Source organism: Dermacentor andersoni, chromosome 1 (genome assembly GCF_023375885.2).
Source record: "Dermacentor andersoni chromosome 1, qqDerAnde1_hic_scaffold, whole genome shotgun sequence".
NCBI classification, from domain to species: Eukaryota; Metazoa; Arthropoda; class Arachnida; order Ixodida; family Ixodidae; genus Dermacentor; species Dermacentor andersoni.
In genome coordinates, this window is record NC_092814.1 from 404,791,027 (window position 1) to 404,805,783 (window position 14,757).

Here is a 14,757-nt window from a genome sequence, read left to right on the forward strand (position 1 = left end):
ATAAATGATGGTCTGCGCATGGACCTTAAATTGATCAGTTCGAAAGATGAACGGAGTAGCGTCTTTTTCCCCGGTCTGAGTGCGGGGCAACGTGGACCATGTTGTCACGCCCTATGTGCACGTTCTTACGAACCATTTCACCGGGGAAGAAAGTTGTGAAGAACAAACAGAACGAGAGCGTAAACAACAAGAGGGCGATAACGGTCGTAGGTAAAGCGAAGTAATGCTCTGGCATGCATTGGCAATGCGAAGCCTTCGGGCACTGATCGTGAGCGCGCTGTCATTGAACGGAGGCTGCCTGTCTATTTTTTCTGTTTCCGTTTTATCTGGCGTACTACTGTAATCGAAGATGGTGCAATGATCGGTGTTATTGCAATACAAAGCAATTCCTGAAAGTGTGACTTTGTGTGTGTGTGTCTGTCTGTCTGTGCATGCACGCGTGTGCGCGTGTGTGTGTGTCATAAAACTTAACAGGCATACTTGAGTTACGTGCGTAACAGATCACCAAACGCCCAGGGACTGTTTTTTTTCTTCTTTTAGCGTGTCTACCAAGTTGACATTTCCAAATTCCCTGAGTTTTGAAGGTTTTCCCTGAGTGCCTTTGCAATATTTCCTGAGTGACACAGAACTTTGTTTTATGTCAAGACGGGCTCCCTACATCATGTCGGCCAATGGTGTCACTCTCTAGTATGCATGTTAAAAAAAAAAACTTAATCCAGTTTGAATAGTAAGGGGTAGTGTTTATTTTATTCAAGAAGAACACAGAAGGGGAGTGGTTAGTAAAATGCACAGCCAATAAAATATCTTCGAAGGGAAATAGTAAAACTCATTGCAACCTGAGTCGAACATTCTCAAATATAATTAAAAAAAAAGAATCATACAGAATATTTTCGAATATGAGCTATTTCTATCAATTGATAGCAAGCTAATTCGTATGAGGCCCGAACTTTATCAGAAGTGAGACTCTCTCGCAACAGCTAATAAGTGAGCCTCAACTGTCCTGACGTACTCAGCCCGCGCACAACGCCTCAGTGTTGCGTTTCACTGCATTAAAGAATTTTTTTTTTGTTTTACTTGGATGAGGGACACCTGCATCTCCGTGTCAGCCAACACTTTACCTTTAGAATGCAAGCTCCCTCAAAAAAGCGGCGGCGTGCTTCCTTCCTCGTTCATTTCTCAATGGGTCCTTTGTCTTCGTGTTCTCCTTAGGCTGCGCATTCGCCACATAGGCTATTTGAAGCATCCTCTTGGACAATTGTGCAGTCAGCGTCCGATTTTTCGGACTCCCTAGGGACCGACAAAACGCCCCCCAAAAAATGAATGCATGTCTTTTACAGCCCTTAAGGGTTCAAATCGCCACAGGCTTGCCCGAAAAAGTTCTGAAGGCCCGCTAGTGTACTTATTAGGCATATCGGTGCTCGTACTGTGACAGAAGATGGCGGGTGTACACGTGTATAATTAGGGATACATACTGTGCCCCGTGACAGTTGCCCCTTCCCCCACTTGTTATGCTTGACTGCGTAACAACGCTGTAAAGCGGCGAAGCTAAACTTCAGGCACCAGCATTATGCAACGCGCCGTGCTTTCCAAACTTCGAAGCCTGTCGCAATGACCGCAAAGGCGGTGTCGGCACCTTTGTTGACAGCGGCGAATTCTTTCAATGAAAAACACGTTACAGAACGGCAAGAAGCTTAAGCTAGGCCTAGCATTGCTGCGATGGTGGCTGCGGCTGCCAGCGGATCTGCTTGCGAGTGTGCCGGTTCGAGGCGGCGAGGTTATCAAAATGGCGGCGGTTGTGGCTTTTATTAATGCCGTTTTGGACATGCGGTCACGGCAAAAAGTCCGGAAAACTGGACGGCGAAGGGTTCTTGCGTCCGAAATTGCAGCGTTCTTATACATTGGCCCAATGGGGTGCGTACTGGTGCCGCAAAGCCGTCCGAATTATCTGGCGTCTGGAAAGTCGCTCATTGACTCCGTCTGGCAACTCCTCCAGCAGACGACGCGGCGTTAAAGGCCATTCGTTACTATTCCTCTCTTTTACACGGGCCAGCATTACCGCGACTTTGAGTTCCCTTTCAATAAATTTACAGCCGATTTTCCCTAATAGAAGCGCAAATTCCCTGAGTTATCCCTGAGTTTTTCCAGACTACTCAAAATCCCTGAGAATTTCAGGTTCTCCCGGTTTTCCCGGTTGGTAGACACCCCATCTTTCTTTCAACAAAGCAATTTCAAAGGGATCGGCAAAGCGAAGAGCGATGAGGACAACATACACATCGAAATTTGGCTGTCGCCCGTGATCCTTACTATTGGGAGAATTAATGTACCGCCACGTACGGCAAGGGCAACTGGCGACTACGCACGGAAAGCGCCACTCCGCTGTCAATAGCGAAGAGCCACTTCACTGTGCGCCTTGTTGCAATGCCGATTCGTCTTTTAAATAAAGCTGGATTCGTAAATCATAACTGTGAGGGTATACAAAAAGGTCACTCTTGTGTGAGCTGCGGACCCCTAAGCCAGGAAAGTTGAAAAAAAAAGAAAACAGGAAAGTGGTGACGACGGCACTTGGACTTTCTCTCACTAGGACAACGTAACCTTACAAATTTTGAACAGCGCCATGTCATTTTTAAGGAACAGCGCGAAATTACATGGCATTTTAAAGGAATCAGACTGAACTTAACGATCGAGTTGCAACATTTCATGCGCAAAAATTTAACAAACGTACACGAATCTTGTTTGGAATTTCAAACATCCCGCTCACGTAACGGCGCTGCGCTTTCGACGTGATAATCAAAAAAGCAAATTTTAGCCTTCATTTTATAATTGGCTTTCTTTCGCCAAGTAGCTTCAATAGAGTCTCGGCTGAAGCCTTCATCAGTATAGGCTGATTGATTTTCACATTAACGAAAAATGCGGCCCTCTACATGGACATAGGGCCGCTGATATCCGCATCTCAGTAGCAGTGATAAACGCGTCTGATCCAACAGAGCAAGCATTCAGCCAGAAAGCATTGGCACGAGATCGGCATAGCAACTAGAGCGCGATCCAGCCACTGGATCCTTATCGAGCCAAGAGTGACATTGTTTCAGCGGCGAATACGAGCGTACTTTAGGACTCCAAGGCACATGAACTGTTAAGTGAGAGACTTGCGCGCTGAAACAATTTTTTTTTATTAAAAATGTCGGCATTGATACTGCCTTCTTGAGCAAACCGTTATTTTATTTAATCAATTATATGGCTCAGTTTCCGTTCGACGTTGCAAAACACCCACGGACGCGGAAGTGTATTCAGATGTCTGCGGCTTTAAAACCAATTAACTATGGAGCCTGTTTCATTATCCGATGCTTTACTGAGGCACACTAATTTAACAGGGCACCCGGGGAGCCCATCGGCAGCGTTGGATGTGTAGTAAATTGCATGTCTTCGTCGTGCGTGTATTGCTCAGACACTCAGCTGTTAGGAGTCCGCTCGCACCATTCGTGATCGTCTGCTTTCCCTCTTCTTCTCTTCCTCCTCTTTCCGCCGCTGTGCTTGGAAAAGACCAGGTGCAACCTTTTTGTGTTTTCCTTGCTGCTTTCTTTATCTCGCGTAAAAGAAATAAAAAAAATTACCGACGATTACGTTACTTCCTAATGCGAAATTTGAGCGCAGCAAATAAGCTGTTTCACCTTTTCGATAGATTGAGGCAAAGAAATCGAGCAACACATGTATGCGCTATCACAGATTTTTTTTTTTTATTTTTCACACCTATTCCTTTAACAAAGACTCCACTAACAGTTCTTCACAGTCATGAAGGAAGCTTTGTGGTCGGAGAAATAGACTGATATATGTTCGACTTGGTACACCAATGCTTGATTCTCAAAGACGAGATCTATACAAGTGCCTCGCGAGGTTGTCACAGCCGTGGGACGCGTTACGAGCGAGAGGAACGGGATGTTCTCCCGCATAAGTGTTAGGAAATTGCTGTTTGTCTTTATGTCAACATTAAAGTCCCCCACTACTAACATCGGTGTGGATCGATGGACGGTTAATGCGAGTTGCAGGAAGTGCACGACGTCTTTCGTGAGTGCGGTAGGGGCGAAGTAGGCAGCTACTACCAGCAAGATAATTTCGCAGTGGCGAACGGCAGCGGCAATTTCGGCTCGGGCGGTGCACATATACAGATCCGCCGCCACCGATCTGGCTCTCTGATTGCCACCTCACAGGGCGAACGGCAGCGGCAATTTCGGCTCGGGCGGTGCACATATACACATCCGCCGCCACCGATCTGGCTCTCTGATTGCCACCGCACAGGGGTTGCATTGGAGGAGGAGCGAAGAAAGGAATTAAGTTCGAGCCGGCGCTTTGACAACCGGAGACTCGCAGGAAGAGGGGGGAGGGGGGCGGCGTGTACACCCAGCGGCAAACGATGGGGGCAGAAGCGCGCGCAGCAAGCGGACAACACGATAAAGGGAGGAGGGAAGAGATAGCAGCGACTGACTGATGCCGCTGACGCCGATAGTGAGTCAACCCCAGCTGCGGAGTTGGTTTCAGGGACAACGCCGCCGATGCCGACACAAACAATATGATACCCTCGCTTCCGCAGCGCTAAGAACCAGGTCTAGCCGTGGGAAGGTGGTCACGTATTCGTCGACGTGCCGGGGCCTACGTGAAATAACCGGCGCGTCGGCAACTGAAGAGCACCCTATCCGCCACACAAGAACAGGGGGGGGGGGGACCCTTTCCTCCTCTTTCTGCATGGCGGCGACGGTGTTCTATGCAGTCACGTTATCTTGACTCTCTAGCGGCGTCAGCGGCATCCAGCGGTATCAGTCGGTCGCTGCTAGCGCTGGGGGGATGAAAGGGGGGCGGAGCTGGTTACGAGGCCGACGACAACGCCGACGACGACGCGAAACCCAGGAACGGACGCCAAGGAGCTGCGCTCTAAAAAACATATTTCTGTAGATCTGCGCGACGATTTCCGAGAAGCCAAGTACAACTAAATAAAGATATATTCAGGAACGTTCGTAGTCTTACACGAATTCGGAATTCAAAATGTTTTCTCCTCCGATCTGTGGTTTTTCAATTCTCACAAACCTGCAACTAGTATTAATAGGATCTTCGTGGCGAAAGACATTGCAATAGTTTTTTTTTTTTTTTTTACCTACTGTACAACTGCTAAGACAGGTTGAGAACTGTTGGACAGATCACCTAACTTCGTTCCATAGAACCGCAATGAATTCGCCAGTCTCTTAAATACCCTAAAGTGGGCAAGCTATATGTCGCAGTTTGTCCTCTTTCTAGAAGATTTTGTGCTATAGGCTGGTAGCTGGCGTTTACAACGGCGTAGTGAACGCGAGTGTCCTGTATGCTTAATTTGTTCCTTTGCTTTACATAGTACATTAGACCTATTTTATTTTTATTACTAGTTGTCACTCGAAAGCAACATGCTTCCTAAAACCGCTCGCCTGTCGAGTGGCACATAACCTGATACCTCCGCGTCTTCGAACGACGCAATTATTGTGCAAAGTAATTACTCGCATTTTCCTTTAGACGTTCTTCACAGCTACTCGCTTGGTTGTCTCAACAAGTTAACGCTTGCTTTCAGTGCAAAACACAGCAAAAAAAGTGGTTCTAGTTTGAATATGGGTCATTATTACCACTTTGACTTTGATGTTGTGCAGCTGTCATAAGTGCTATAAAATAATGAGGATAATAAATTGCAACTCCTCTGCTCGCAGTTTTCATAAGTGCACAGAAATGCTCCTGAATGCAGCTCACATCTCGCTTTGAATTGACCTCTCAAAGACGATCAATGAATGCGGCAGCCCAAAACTACATAATAAAGAGAACAATCACAACGGCTTAACAAAGAACAATAAACGATTGTTCGTTTTTCAGTGATGAAGAAAAGCGCAGACATACAAAATGAAAGCATACAACCCAGCACACGTGGTATTTGCTTCTCCCGGTTATTTGCTCTCATTTCTTCAGTGCGAACTCTAAAAAGCAATTTGTTTACAAAAAGGAAATGGTGTTGAGATTGTAATTACTTATCAGGGCCTGAACAAGGTTTACTTTAGCGTGCTTTGAAGACTTGGTTGTATTTTTTTTTTCCAGGGCCTCCGCAGCTGCAACGTCCACGACCATCACAGCGCGACCGGCGCTTTATACGCCGCGGTGCCCGAAGGCCGCCCGCAACGAGCCGCGGGAAAAGAGGCGTGCGCCGAGAGAACCTCGTGGCAGCGCGTGATGCATGCCGAGTTGCGTGTGCGTGCGGGGCTCGCGCCGTTCTTACGTGGGCGCTTGTCGCGCGATGAATGGACGCTGGCGCCTGTTGATCTTCTCGCCCGTGGCAGACGGCAAAGCGCGGCGCCCAGTGGCCGGTCGATATCGAGCCGCGCGGCTGCCGTAATCGATCCAATGCGGGTGCAACCAACTTGTTGCTGCTGGTGCTGCTTCTCGTTCACTTACGTTCGCTACCAGGCGTGTTTTCTTATCTTAATATATGTTGTTTTTTCGCGCTGGCCTATTAGGTTAAGGCGCGAAACTGCTCAGGGACGCCACTAGTGAGTAGACGACAGCCGCAGATGTCAACAGACTATAGGAAATATTTGTGTGCTTGGAGCTTATTACGTTTCACAAAATAATAACAACAACAGCAAACCAAACAACAGTTGTAGTAGTTGTAGTAGCAGTAATGCACCCGTTTCCCAGGCACCTCGCGCCGACGTTTGGAAAAAAGAAAGTGCGGCAGCCGTTTTAATTTCAACTTAATTCTGGGATTTCAGGTGCTAAAACGCCGATATGATTATGAGGCACGCCGTGACGGGGAACTACGGATTAATTTCGACCACTAGCAGTTCTCTAATGCGCACCCAATGCACAATACACAGGAGCACTTCGCCCCCATCGAAGTGGGACGTCGCGGCCGGGAATTCATGCCGCGATCTCGGACACCAGAGCCAGTATACGGCACAACGGCGGGTAGCTTTTTCTTTTCGTAGTTTTTAAATTCTATTTTACATTATAGATGTGTGTTCGCTAATATTTTTGTTTACACAACTGTTTAGTTTCTTTAATCTGCACTAGGGCGAACCACCATCTGATATTTCTGTTAATCTTCACAGAAAAGAAACAAAAGCTAAACGCTTTATACTCTCCCATATACGCCTCTGCCGTAAATATTGATCTTGGCATGAAAGCTTCCGTTACAGACGCGCTGTGTCGACACATGCTCTGCTGTCGCACATGATACCGCGCTTTCGGTTACACACCGTGGCGTGGATCACACCCTGCATAACACACCGCCTCTTTTTGATACTGGTGGTATGAAAAACAGAAATATAGACACTGTGCAGCTTACAGCATTAATTAACTAACAGACTAGACTAACCTATACCAGACCATGCCCCATCTATCTTTATCCCCCTAAATCAAGCGATTTGGGGGAATAACGTCAACTGGAGTGTCAGCTTACAAGCAAGATTGGAACAAGTTGGGTTGAAGCATGCGGGCTCTTTGGCTAGGGTGGCATGTATTGCCCTTGGTTGATTACACACGGCTAGGTTTAGTTAGGCGATGACACTTCGCCATGCACACAATTTCTCTGTAGCACCCTCGCGCCACAACAAAGCTATGGCGAGGCTGTTCAGCTGGTCTTTAAGGCAGCCGCCATTCTTCCAGAGCGAGCCACTGATTAACCGTTGTTCGCTTGATTTTAGCAGTGCTTTACATTTAAATCCTGCAACTAAACTGCTACTGAAGAAGGCGTTTGTACCGGTGCAAGACGTAGCATTGGCTACAATTCAAAATCGCTAGACAGAATGCACAAGCTGAAACGACCAATGGCCAAGTGCGCATACGAAGAAGCTCGTCTGTGCTCAGGCGAATGATGCCGATGCACTGTTGTACTGCGCAGGACGATCATCTTTAATCGAGACAAAAAAAAATGACAAACGAAATTGAGGCTATGAGAACCACGTTTTAATTTCGTTTTGAACGCGGCATTGCAGCCTGGTAATGAGACATCATAGCTGGAAATCGTGTATTGCATCATGCCATTTCATTCCGCGCGCGCCACTGCCGGGAAACGTTTCTTTTTTTTTTTTTTCTATTCACGCCAATGATCGCCAAAATGTATGTGGCAATCGTACGTCAGAGTATGCGGCGCATCTTCTTCCTGTGAGTTATATTGCGAGAGCAATTATATAGACATTCCAAGAGCATCTCTTTGCCAGGCGTGACACGTGTACAAGTCCGCGCGCGACTTCAGAAAGCCTCAACGGCTGTGTCAAGATACCTAAGAAGACAAGGCCTGGAGCTTTCTGCTGAGAAATGTGCAGTCGTTGCTTTTACTCGCAAATCGATGTCCCCGTATGCTTTGCGGATTAATGACCAAATCATACGATATAGACGAACGCACCGATTTCTTGGCGTCATCATTGATAGAGACTTGTCTTGGAGCCCTCACATCTCGTACATGACAAAGCGTTTGGCCGCCATTGTGGACCTTCTTGCGTTTCTCGGCGGGAAGTCCTGGGGCGCAACAGTACCGTCAATGTTGCAACTATATCAAGCACTGTTTTTGGGCTTCCTGCGGTACAGCTTACCTGTAATAGGTAATACTTGTACTACGAATATTCGCAAACTCCAGAGCGTGCAAGCCCAAGCACTCAGGACTTGTCTCGGTCTTCCCAACACAACGTCATCGATTGCGACAGTGGCCATAGCCAGAGACGCGCCTTTGACAGTCTACATTGATACAGATGTCCTGAGAGCGCACATCCGACACCTGACTCGGATTCCCTCACACCATCTTGCTTGCTTGCCAGCAAAAAGGCCACTTTCAACTTTTGCTAAAACTATTGTAAGACATCAATCGTACTTGCCATCAGAATTTACGCCCGCTTCACGATTGTCAGATCCATTGTGGTGTCTGCACCGGCCGCAAGTGCAACTGACAATTCCAGGAGTCAGAAAGAAAGCTGGAGCGCCATTGCAAGCTTTGAAGCAAGCAACGTTGGAGCACATTCACAACGTGCACAGCTTCCGGAAACATGTATACACAGATGGCTCAGTAAAACTCAACAGCGCTGCTGCTGCAGTCATCATCCCGGCACAATTTGAGGTAATCAAATTAAGAACTTCATGTGTGACCACATGGACGGGTGCAGAACTCGCGGCAATCCGTGCTGCACTTGATTTCATTAAGCAGAAACCACCGCAACAATGGACAGTCTTCAGTGACTCCAAGGCAGCCCTTCAGTGCATACGAAGCCCAATGCGCCACGGACCCAATGAACAACTGGCCTCAGAAATTCGGCACATATATCATCAAAGCTACGATAAGGGACACAACATAATCTTTCAGTGGCTTCCAGGACATTGTAACATCAGCGGGAATGACCAAGCCGACGAAGCCGCCCGATCTGCACATGAAAGTGGTCAACGAGTCTTCATTGCGCTTTCGCGAACAGACGCTGCGGCTGGGCTGCGATTGAGGTCCCGTGAGTGTACTTTGCCCCTGTGGGACTCAAATGTTTTCACCATGTGTCGGTTGCGTTCGTTGTCTCCGGACATACGGATGCACCTCCCGCCTGGATTACCACGACGTGAACAGACCATGCTTTACCGTCTGTGGCTAGGCGTTGCCTTTACAAACGCCTATGCTTTCCTCATAGGAATGGCCAACAGCCCCACGTGCGACACATGTAACATCGACGAGACGCTCGCACACATTATCTGTGTCTGCCCGCGATACAGTGCTGAGAGACAAGTGATGTGCAGGGTACTGGACAAGCTGGACAATCGTCCACTTTCAGAACTAAACGCTTTAGGCCAATGCTCCGAAAGAACATCTGCGTTGAAGGCCTTACTCGCGCTATTAACGTTCTTGCGGTCTACGGGGCTTCGCGACAGACTCTAAGAATGCCGCCCTCTACCGTTCTGTAGCGTACGCGCTTTGTTCGTGCTTGTCTCCCTTTCTTTCTATATCCCCCTTCCACTCTGTTTCTCTTTTTATCCCTCTTAACCCTTCCCCCTGCGCAGGGTAGCCAACCGGAACTACCTCTGGTTAACCTCCCTGCCTTTCTCTACATTATTTTCTCTCTCTCTTTGCCACCGTCGTCTTGACATTCCGTATGAAGTCCACGGGTGATAACACCATCGCCACGCGGCGTACGCTCTATACGTGCGAGGTGAGCGCGATGTTGAGCCGACAACGGTGGCTCCAGCGCTGCGTGTGGCGCGAGCCCCGCTCGACCTGCGCACGGGCGCGCCGCTCAGCCGGAGCGAGGAGCAGCGCGAAGGCCGATTGGCGCTCCACCGTTTGGACAGCGAGTATCCGCGGTAATCGAGTGAGATGTGTTCACATTTGGTTGTGGGCGTCTGACACCATGCTTATTAATTTAGTTAGTAAGCGACTGCTTGCAAGTTTATACTGCCGCTAAAAAAACTACTGTGCTTACTTTGTATCGCCGTTAACTAATTTTCTATCATGCGAAACGGCAACTTTTTTCACTCTTCGTAATCGCTTGGAATAATGTCAGCGTACTTGGTTGCGAGAATGCAAATGGGCTCCTCTTTTTTTCACGAGGTATCACTTGTCAGGACCAGCGTCACATCGCATTTAGCACAACTTTGCGTTATGTGGCAAAGAAAGAGCCCTAACGCTAAGCCCTTAATATGACAAGGATTTCTCATGAAAGGGATTTACATTTTCACATTTCTTCTGCCGCATTGAAATGTTGGGGTTAAGATTACTGCTTTTTCTCTTTTCTAAAATGGCAACTTCTCAGAAAAAACATCCGAATCAGATTAACGCCTCTAATGAAGTCTTCATGGAGACAAGTAGCCACGAAAGCACAGGAAACTGAAATTGACAGCAAGATATGCGCCTGCATGGGTTAGTGAACACAGGTGAAATGCGTACTGTAACAGAACGGTAATTCATTCGAATGCCAAAGCAAAAAAATTAAACAAAACTCGTTGTAAAGCACGAAATCTGCACTGTGTGACACTGATATGCAACACCAACACCAGCGGTTGAAAGGACTTTCCATATCCACCGCCATGTGCCTGAGGGGCACTGGCGAACACTCCCAGGGCCCCTAGATCTCGCACACCCAAGGCAGTTGATGGAAGGACAGCGGTAGCTAAGTATTACAGCAATGCACATGTACAGCGGAAGACCACCACTCGCAGCAAGTTGTCACTCAGTTATGTTCCATTTTGCTCCCCCTCATTAAATGAACATTTCAGCTATGAAGAACAATAATTTTCCCTACTCTTTCCCTCGCTTAATTGTATGTTAGCTTGGTGTAGTTGTAACAAAATATCGAGCCCTTCGGTTCTCCGTATTCTTCGCGCTCACTAAACGGAATACCTTTTACGCACTGATTACTAATTCGAATGACGTCCAAACAACCTCTGCTCACAAGAGATTTACGCAAGCTTCGCAACTACATACGATAAAACGACATTACTTCACAGTCATTTTATTCCTTCAGCTTATAGCTGCGTCGACCGCTTCTGGTTTTGCTGACGGTGGGGAAATGCCACATACAGAAAAACAAGATACGGAGAAGCGTCTGGTGCGCCACACGCTTGTCACCTCAGAGCAGCGGACCGCACATTCCTCGGATTCTTGTTCCAGAGTGAGTTCACGCAGCCCAAAACACCATCACTTTTTCCATGACACCAGACAGGCGCGAAAGGAAGGGCGCATAATATCAATCAATCAATCAATCAATCAATCAATCAATCAATCAATCAATCAATCAATCAATCAATCAATCAATCAATCAATCAATCAATCAATCTTTATTTTCATTCTGTCAATGATACAGAAAGAAGGACTGTGACAAAAAGCTGTTTTTCAGAACAGCTTGACTAGGCCACAGCCTCATGGAAAAATTTCGGAGCGGTAACAGCACTACCGTAAAATAAATCAAAAATTGAAACCTAACAGACAGCGTAGTACTATAGGGCACACACTAAGTAAAGGAAATGCTCAGGTAATACAGAAGGCAGTTTTTACAGTCGTCATAAAATAAACACAAAACAGTTTCTTAGAAAAATGAAATATCTGAAATACTATCAAATTATAAATGTCTAGAATAAATACACTGAATGTACAGGAAAACGAAAATAGAAATCAATTTGTTACAAACAGTTACATACAACCAGATGAAACAATTCGATACGGTTATGAATTTGATAAACGAGACAAAGTTTGTAGTATAACCAGTGTTAAGTAGTAGAAATATCAGAGCTATACATCACTGTGTATAACTTGCGGATATCTTGATATGAACAATCAAATAAGCCAAAATTGTTAAGGTCATAGTGATTGAGGAGGGACGGAAGAGTGTAAGACAAGCGCTCTTTTCCGGAGTTTAATCGTACTATGTCTACTTCCCAATTTTCTCCATGACGCGTGGGATAATTTAAATGCCTAAATCTTAAATTGGCCAGAACACGCAAATTTGTTATGTTCTTGCAAGTTTCTAATTTGAATTTTCCGCTTAACTTATAATTGTATGTCTGGTGTATTTTAACTATTCCTGAAGTGCAGAATAAAACATTAGTAGATGCCGCAAAAGGTGCATTGAAAATATGCCTAATACATTTTTTCTGAACCAAGCATATTTGATTTAGATTTGTGACCGTCGTTGTACCTCATACTAGTTGGCAATAATTTAAACGAAAGCTAAAGAGCGAATGATAGAGTAGAAGCTTGATTCCTTTTGGAAGTAAGTATCGAAGCCGACCAATTACACCTGTCACCTGAGCAAATTTTTGCAGAACATGTCTTACCTGGTAATCCCAACTCATATTCGCGGAAAAAAAATATGCCCAGACATTTAAAATGGTCAACTATTTCAATAATGTGGATACTCAGTACTATGTCTTCATGAGGTGGAATAATTTTATTTTTGGGTCGGTAAATAACAGCTTTTGTTTTATTTTCGTTAATACGCATAGCATTTGCCGCTGACCATCTCTCTAGCGTTTTCATTGTGTGATTACAAGTTCTGATAAGCTCATGAATATCTTGCCCTGAAAAAAGTATGCTGGTATCATCAGCATATATTATGTATTTCGCCTCGCAATTGATGTTTACAATGTCATTAAGATAGATATTAAATAATAGTGGGCCTAGAATACTGCCCTGTGGCACTCCACACAGCAAAGGTTTCACTCCGGAAATAGAGTCGCTTATCTGAACGACCTGCTGTCTGTTCGATAAATAAGAGTCAATAAGCGTTTGGGCTTGTCCACGAATACCATCATCATCATCATCATCATCATCAGCCTGCTTAGGCCCATGGCAGAGCAAAGGCCCCTCCCATACTTCCCCAACAACCCCGGTCATGTACTAATTGCGGCCATGCCGTCCCTGCAAACTTCTTAATCTCATCCGCCCACCTTACTTTCTGCCGCCCCCTGCTACGCTTCCCTTCCCTTGGGATCCAGTCCGTAACCCTTAATGACCATCGGTTATCTTCCCTCCTCACTACATGTCCTGCCCATGCCCATTTCTTTTTCTTGATTTCAACTAAGATGTCATTAACTCGCGTTTGTTCCCTCACCCAATCTGCTCTTTTCTTATCCCTTAACGTTACACCCATCATTCTCCTTTCCATAGCTCGTTGCGTCGTCCTCAATTTGAGTAGAACCCATTTCGTAAGCCTCCAGGTTTCTGCCCCATAGGTGTGCACTGGTAAGACAAAGCTATTTTACACTTTTCTATTGAGGGATAATGGCAACCTGCTGTTCATGATCTCAGAAAGTCTGCCAAGCGCACCCCAGCCCATTCTTATTCGTCTGATTATTTCCGACTCATGATTCGGATCCGCCGTCACTACCTGCCCTAAGTAGATGTATTCCCTTACCACTTCCAGTGCCTCGCTACCTATTGTAAATTGCTGTTCTCGTCCGAGGCTGTTAAACATTACTTTAGTTTTCTGCAGAATAATTTTTAGACCCACTCTTCTGCTTTGCCTCTCCAGGTCAGTGAGCATGCATTGCAATTGGTCCCCTGAGTTACTAAGCAAGGCAATATCATCAGCGAATCGCAAGTTACTAAGGTATTCTCCATTAATTTTTATCCCCAATTCTTCCCAATCCAGGTCTCTGAATACCTCCTGTAAACACGCTGTGAATAACATTAGAGAGATCGTATCTCCCTGCCTGACGCCTTTCTTTATTGGGATTTTGTTGCTTTCTTTATGGAGGACTACGGTGGCTGTGGAGCCGCTATAGATATCTTTCAGTATTTTTACATACGGCTCGTCTACACCCTGATTCCGTAATGCCTCCATGACTGCTGAGGTTTCGACAGAATCAAACGCTTTCTCGTAATCAATGAAAGCTATATATAAGGGTTGGTTATATTCCGCACATTTCTCTATCACCTGATTGATAGTGTGAATATGATCTATTGTTGAGTAGCCTTTACGGAATCCTGCCTGGTCCTTTGCTTGACAGAAGTCTAAGGTGTTCCTGATTCTATTTGCGATTACCTTAGTAAATATTTTGTAGGCAACGGACAGTAAGCTGATCGGTCTATAATTTTTCAAGTCTTTGGCGTCCCCTTTCTTATGGATTAGGATTATGTTAGCGTTCTTCAAAGATTCCGGTACGCTCGACGTCATGAGGCATTGCGTATACAGGGTGGCCAGTTTCTCTTGAACAATCTGCCCACCATCCTTCAACAAATCTGCTGTTACCTGATCCTCCCCAGCTGCCTTCCCCCTTTGCATATCTCCCAACCAC